The sequence below is a fragment of the Rhamphochromis sp. 'chilingali' genome, assembly GCF_963969265.1.
Source record: "Rhamphochromis sp. 'chilingali' genome assembly, chromosome: 14".
Taxonomy (NCBI): domain Eukaryota; kingdom Metazoa; phylum Chordata; class Actinopteri; order Cichliformes; family Cichlidae; genus Rhamphochromis; species Rhamphochromis sp. 'chilingali'.
Window position 1 is genome coordinate 27,429,670 of NC_137941.1, and position 8,405 is coordinate 27,438,074.

The following is an 8,405-nucleotide window of genomic DNA, read 5'->3' on the forward strand; positions in this document are numbered from 1 at the left end:
TTTTATGTGAATTTGGTTTCACAGATGCCAGTCTTCTATCAGATGCTTCATGCTGTTCCTGCTCTAAATTTCCTGCCAGTTATCAAGGGATTTGTCAACGCACACAGACGAACATGATGATAATAGACCTGCCTTTTACGCACTATTAAAGGAAGACACGCTGTTGCTGGCAGATTACAATGTAAAAAAAAAAAAAGGAAAAAAGAATAGTAATGTGGGTACCCATCACATACTGCAGCTGTCCTTGTGTCCTTTTTTTCATAGAAATGGATAATGGCAGGCCACCACAGTTATTCAAAATAAAGGAAATGTGAACTTGGTATTGATGATAAACATTGGGTAGTAATATTAAGTTTAAACTATATTTATCCTGAGAAGCATTGCAGGCTTTTGGATGATTTATAAAAATGTGCAGGTACAGTGGGGCAAAAAAGTATTTAGTCAGCCACCGATTGTGCAAGTTCCCCCACTTAAAATGATGACAGCGGTCAGTAATTTGCACCAGAGGTACACTTCAACTGTGAGAGACAGAATGTGAAAAAAAAATCCATGAATCCACATGGTAGGATTTGTAAAGAATTTATTCGTAAATCAGGGTGGAAAATAAGTATTTGGTCAATAACAAAAATACAACTCAGTACTTTGTAACATAACCTTTGTTGGCAATAACAGAGGTCAAACGTTTACTATAGGTCTTTACCAGGTTTGCACACACAGTAGCTGGTATTTTGGCCCATTCCTCCATGCAGATCTTCTCGAGAGCAGTGATGTTTTGGGGCTGTCGCCGAGCAACACGGACTTTCAACTCCCGCCACAGATTTTCTATGGGGTTGAGGTCTGGAGACTGGCTAGGCCACTCCAGGACTTTCAAATGCTTCTTACAGAGCCACTCCTTTGTTGCCCGGGCGGTGTGTTTTGGATCATTGTCATGTTGGAAGACCCAGCCTCGTTTCATCTTCAAAGTTCTCACTGATGGAAGGAGGTTTTGGCTCAAAATCTCACGATACATGGCCCCATTCATTCTGTCCTTAACACGGATCAGTCGTCCTGTCCCCTTGGCAGAAAAACAGCCCCATAGCATGATGTTTCCACCCCCATGCTTCACAGTAGGTATGGTGTTCTTGGGATGCAACTCAGTATTCTTCTTCCTCCAAACACGACGAGTTGAGTTTATACCAAAAAGTTCTACTTTGGTTTCATCTGACCACATGACATTCTCCCAATCCTCTGCTGTATCATCCATGTGCTCTCTGGCAAACTTCAGACGGGCCTGGACATGCACTGGCTTCAGCAGCGGAACACGTCTGGCACTGCGGGATTTGATTCCCTGCCGTTGTAGTGTGTTACTGATGGTGACCTTTGTTACTTTGGTCCCAGCTCTCTGCAGGTCATTCACCAGGTCCCCCCGTGTGGTTCTGGGATCTTTGCTCACCGTTCTCATGATCATTTTGACCCCACGGGATGAGATCTTGCGTGGAGCCCCAGATCGAGGGAGATTATCAGTGGTCTTGTATGTCTTCCATTTTCTGATGATTGCTCCCACAGTTGATTTTTTCACACCAAGCTGCTTGCCTATTGTAGATTCACTCTTCCCAGTCTGGTGCAGGTCTACAATACTTTTCCTGGTGTCCTTCGAAAGCTCTTTGGTCTTGGCCATGGCGGAGTTTGGAGTCTGACTGTTTGAGGCTGTGGACAGGTGTCTTTTATACAGATGATGAGTTCAAACAGGTGCCATTCATACAGGTAACGAGTGGGGGACAGAAAAGCTTCTTACAGAAGACGTTACAGGTCTGTGAGAGCCAGAGATTTTCCTTGTTTGAGGTGACCAAATACTTATTTTCCACCCTAATTTACGAATAAATTCTTTACAAATCCTACCATGTGAATTCATGGATTTTTTTTTCACATTCTGTCTCTCACAGTTGAAGTGTACCTCTGGTGCAAATTACTGACCTCTGTCATCATTTTAAGTGGGGGAACTTGCACAATCGGTGGCTGACTAAATACTTTTTTGCCCCACTGTAATCTGTGAATCACAAAAAAGACAGGCATTTGAGAACATGGGGCCATCCAACAAACAGTTGTAATTTTTACTTGAGAAGTCTCTGTTGCTCATCTAAACAGGATTGCCAATTAAACTTGTTAATTCGCAGTGCATGTCATAATGTCAGATCCTATTCAGGCTAATATTTCAGGAGTAGGAGCCAATTTTTAGCCTCTGAATTTTATGCTCAAGACCAGACTACTATTCACTTTCACTATCTTTTTTATTATTGACAAGTTTATGAATCGGGTGGAAGAGTGGTGCGGCAGTTAGCACCATTACCTCACAGCAAGATGGTCCTGGGTTTTAATCCACCAGGCAGCTGGAACTTTTTTTTGTGTGGAGTTTGCAATTTCTCTTTAGTATGCATGGGGTTAGCTTAAATGTGATTCTGAATTGACCGTAGGTATGAATGCGAGTATGAATGGCTGCTTGTCTTTCTGTGCTAGCTCTGCAACAGACTGGCAACCTGTCCAGAATGTACCATGCACACTGCAGCTGGGACAGGCTCCAAGTCCACCAAGACCCTGAATTGGATAAGATGCAGGGAAAAGATGGATGTGTGGATGGAAGTCTGACACTGTAGTTCTCAGCCAGAAAAGGGCTGGAGTGCCCACTCCACGGGGAGGAGTCAATGCCCCGAGCGGAGGAGTTTCAGTATCGGGGGTCTTATTCAGTGAGGGAATTAAGGAGTGGGAGATTGACAGATGGATTGATTTGGCACTGGCAGTGATGCAGATGCTACGATGAAGAGAGAGCCAAGTGTGAAAGTGAAGCTGTTGATTTAGCAGTCGATCTTCGTTCTTATATCCATTAGTTATGGTAGTGACCGAAGCATGAAAACATTGGAAATGAGCTTCCTTTGAAGTGTGGCTTTGAAGCGTGGCGATCGTGGCTCAAGAGTTGGGAGTTCACCTTGTAATCGGAAGGTTGCCAGTTCGAGCCCCAGCTTGGACAGTCTCGTTCATTGTGTCCTTAGGCGAAGACACTTTACCCGTTGTCTACTGGTGGTGGTCAGAGGGCCCAGTGGCACCAGTGTCCAGCAGCCTCGCCTCTCTCAGTGCGCCCCAGGGCAGCTGTGGCTACAACGTAGCTTGCCCTCACCAGTGTGTGAATGCAGGACTCTGCAGTCTATTTACACCTACAGGCCAGTGGACACTCTTTCAATGACAATCGCGCACACATCCTGGACAAGGAGGAATACTGTTTTGATTTACATGAAAAAGTATAGACCATCTCTAAATCAATCAATGATCAGTGATCTTTGATCAGTGGTTGTTGATCAATGGTGATGACAATTTGCATATTAATAATCAAGAAACTGACCTCCCAGCCCATTGTTCATTCAGTGGGCTGGTTTCAGTCATTGTGCAATGTACTGTTTATAAGGTTGGGGAAACCTGCAGTCAGCTGAGACAGAAGAAGACACTTAGATGAGTGACGTAATGTTTCTCCCACTGAAAACGCTTCGTCCAGATGAACAGAATCAACTCTTTGGGATAGAACATGTAGCCTACCTTTGGAGGAGATAAGTAATGTAATCACTGTCAAATTAAACTTGGCTATTTGATGTCTGACCAGAACAACTTCACCAGGTTGCAGCTTAGGGTAAATCATAGAGTTAGTGTCTTGTTCAGACTTACCTGTTTATGTGGAATTTCACCTATTTGGCATGCCCAAATGGAATTTTGTAGAGAAAAACCCATAAGGCCAAAATGCATAAAGGTTTTAAAGTATGTGACTAAATGCATTCCAACCCTAGCTTTTTTAAATTTAAAATTTTACAACAAGCTTGTATGTCCATTGCAAGCTTGTGGTAAAATATAGTTTTTAAAATGTGATGATTCTTTCTGGTACATCCTGTATATTTTCTAATATTCTTTTTGGTCATAATATACTCCTTTAATATACATAATAAAGGAGGATTACTCAGGGTAAGCTAACTGGCTATTGACCAGTCAAGTGTAACTCAGAATGTGACATTCATTGGCTTGTCAGTCACTGAACACACAGCTTTAGACAAAAACACTATTCTGTGGCATCGGTGGGTGATGGCACAATAGGTACTGCTGATAGTTAAGTATAGTTCAAACTGGACCTTAAGCAGTACTTATTTTGCACTATCAAAGACCCAACAGACTGATGTACTGATTTGAAGAATGTAAAAACATAGTAACTGATAACAAACCACTAATGAACTAAAATGTCCAAACAAAGTGATTTTAAATCATATCTCATTCATACGTCACTTCTTCATGCTTTATTGTCTCATTTTCTTTTGGTTCTCAAAATAAAAGATTTGCATTTCTGTGCTTCTGTTCTATTTTTGCAATGAAACCTTTGGAGGCACATTTTAGAGGCTCATCTAGCACGTTCATCAAGCATTCAAGAATCTCAGCAAGGAGCCCATTTAGAAGAGGGACAAAAAAAATGTGTTCTAAAAGTGAGAAAACTCCAGTTAAGGACATGAAAGGCATGCATGGCAGCATTTGTGCTGTTAAATGTTGAGTGTAAGTCATCTATTCCATGAGAGATCATCAGTTAATGCAGGGGAACGCAGATTTCCTAACATTTAGTGATAAGACAAATGTAGCACCTGTGAAATGGAATGGAGTCAAGTGGCGAGTTTAGAACACTAGACCTCAGTTTCTATTTGAATTGTAAAACATATTTTTGACTTTTTTTTTTCTTTTTTTTTTTTTTTACAAAGTATGAGACTAAATGCCAAAATCAACTTGTGTGTTCATAATAAACTGAAATTTCAAATAAGACAAAGCTCTGTACATCTTGTCTCTCTCTTTGTCTTTCCCATAAACACTCGGCTACACTTTGTTTTGTCTGAATCCCCCTTGTCACTTGCCTAGCTGATAGTCAAAATATGGTACAATTTGGCCCTGAATGTCTCAATCCCCCACCCACATCTCTTTCCTATTCAGCCAGAATATGAGCCACCCCAGTGACAGCACTGCTGATATTCAAAGAAAAAAAATGATCCAAAACACATTTAACCTTTGCACCAGCTTAGGGAAGCAGTGACTGTGAAATTCTGGGCTGATATCAATGTAAAAAATAACTATTTGTGTGAGACTCATATTGTTGTTGTTTTTTTGTTCACTTTACTGTAATTTATTTCTGTCTTTAGTGTCAGGAAAAAAATTTAAAAAGGAAACTCTTTACTTAAAAAGTAACTTTTTAGAGTTATCTGTAATCATAGAATATATTGGAGGGGGCTTTACAATCCTGTTACACTAACTCAGAGGTGTTTAATGCCTATCTTTAACCAGCTTAAACAGTTGATAATTAATACAATCATATAAATGATCTCTGGCATAAAGAGACATGTTTTAATTTGCATTAAGCATCACAAATCAGTAGATTCAAGGCTGGGACTATTTTCAAAAAGTGCCACAAGTTTGGATCCTGTAACTCTCACATCAGTTGTTGGTGGGACATTTGCTACTGTAACAAAATAGCAAGTATAATGGTTCAATATAGACATATTGTGTGAAAACGTAACCTTGATGTCAAGATATAACCAGAAAAAGTTGCATTTTCTGCAAAAATGCCGGGTGAATGCTGTGTAGCGGAAATCATGTGCCGAAAACAGCTTAAGCTGAACTGACTGCTGAGGACGACTTTATTTGAAAGGGTACACTGAAGCATGTCAAGAAAGCAGAGGGAGCTTGAGTGGGGAAGACATACAGCAACAGCCCAGCCACAGGTAAGATTCAAACATGCACCGCCCGCTCTCAGGGCGTCTGCTCATCTCAGCGAGCCAGACCAGCACTCATCCCAGAAAGAGATATGACGAGAGAAAAAAAGGGCTTCATTTCCAGAGTCTGGAATCTGAGAGAAGGATAGATTTTGTACCCTGAAACAAACATAATTCATGGGAAAAGGTAAACGGTATAAAAAAAAAATTCTTTCAATGTGAGCGTTAGGAGTGTCTGAAGATATGGCACAAGGCTCATGTCTCTTGCAGTCAGAGTTTAGGAGCTATGACGAGTTTAAAAGTTAAAAAACGTAATATTTTAAAAAGTATAAAAGTTATGAGCACCAAAAGATATAACTGGTATTAGCAGAAATAGCAAAACAGTTTTAAATTTGAATGGTGAAAATAGCACAAAAATTGTGGGAGTAGTTAAGCAGCAAAGAATAAAGAAACAGGAGCTCAGTAGGTTGAATGCCTACAGCATTCACCCAATTTTGCTGGATTTGCAGTGAAGGTTCAGTACTTACTAAGCTGCAACATCAGAAACTGCAGTTCCTTTAGAGGCCTGTTGAGGCTCACTCCAAAACCTTGTCGATCCTATGTTAAAAAGTCTGTTTATAGTCACAAAAACCATTATTGGCACTACTGTCCCATTCACATCCATAGTGTACTGCATTCTTTTTTTTACACTCATTTAAATGGATACAGTTAAATCTTACAATTAGGGGTGTGGCCATTTTGATCAACATGGCCAATTCGAATTACTGAACTGGACTTTTTTAATGTTCAGCATTTGTGCTGTTGGTGAACTGTCCGGTCTTTTTTAATGGAATTATCTAACAAATATGATGAAGAAGTTTGTACTTTGGTTTTGTTGGGGAAATCTAAAATTTTGAAGACCACAAAACCTGTGACACTGAGACGCTGATGACTGCCCACTCACACACCCCCAATTAACAGGCATCATCTGGAGTTTTTAGCTAGAGTAGGACTGATGTAGCATAATCGAAAACATCATCCATTAATATTAATGAATGTTATCCTATTTGCTGATATACCGACGTCAGTAAACAAGGTAGATACCAATGTTTGGCCATATGTCAGCACATCCCTACTTTTAAGCAATATTGATTAATGGATGCTAATTAGTTATTTTTTAGCACTAGCCGGCGAAAACAAGTCTTTAAGGAGCCCTTTGTGTTTGACTTCATTCAAGGGCAGCAGCACTTGAGCAGCATTGCTAGGTGTGATTGCTGCAGAGCTGAATAGGAGATGGAGAATAAAACAAAAGATTCACAAATACATGCTACTGGAGGCTCTGTCAAAAAGCTACTGAACACTCCTACACAGTGCTGCCCACACACACGCGCACACAGCCACTACACAATAATGCTATGCACGCATTTAGATGGTGGCACACAAAGAAAGACAGTTAGATACGCACATGCACAAACAATTTCACACACGCACACTTGGAACACACAAACCGGCACATGCACACAGACAAACACAATGGCCCAGAGGCTTCTTTTGAAAATCTGAGCTGATTTTTTTCTTTAGCCTTCTCTTCAGTAGAACCATATGGGGAATGGGAAAAGAAAAAGTGCAGCAGAGGTGCAGGTTATCTTCATATTTATTCATCAGGGTTCATCTCTCTCCCTGCAGACAGCACTGCATGAGAACATCAGATGGTGGGTAGAATCTGCCTGCTATTCTCAGATACAGGTTTCTCACAGCCTGAGGTATTGAGGTCCGGAAGGCTGTTTGCAGGTCCGTGGTGAAATAACCCTTTCCTTGAGACCGGAAAAATACATCTAAAAAGACATGGGACTTGAGGGATTTGTAGAATGGACTGCTCATAAGCTGAAGCATTTAACACTGTAGGTGTTTGTCGGCTAACGTTTGGGAGGATACAGATGAGTGATCTGATTTTAGATCTTTCCTTTTTTCCAAACTTTGACTCCTCTCCACCATTCATGTCCCTGCTTTATATTCGCCATCACAAGCTGTTAAATCCAATTTCGAAAATATTTTCATGTCGTATTTTCTTTTTTGGACAATGGAAATATGCACCTTGTGAATGCACAAAGGAATCTTTTTACACTTACAAATGCATATGCAAAGTATACATACCGTGGATGTGTGTGTGGAGCAGAGGCTAAGGTGAATTCTGCGTTAGCCAGGCTTAGTGGATGGATGGAGAGCATCCGCATTAGTCGTGACTGCTGAGGCATCTGTAGGAGGATCTGACTAGCACTTGCTGCTCCCTTATATAACGCACTGGAGCACACTGAACACTGATTATAAGGCCACAGGTCAGCTCTCTCAACACCTCTGCAATAATCTGTGTGCATGTGCATGAGTTTACAAGATTTACAATTGGTAAATCTGGCCGATGGTAAGAAAACAACTATCGCGCATGCATACTGACCTACAAACAAAACAAAACACCGGAAAATATAAAAACATTTGTTCACCATTTTTTCCCCCATCATTTCATCTTTTTTCATCTTTATTTTAATTTTCAAAACTGTAAAATGTATTCACCTTTATTACCTCAGCATTTCTACAGAATCCTAATATGCTATTGATCAAATGTGCTTCTTATTGTGCATTAATCTTCAGTTCAAAATTTAGCTATGTGACTAT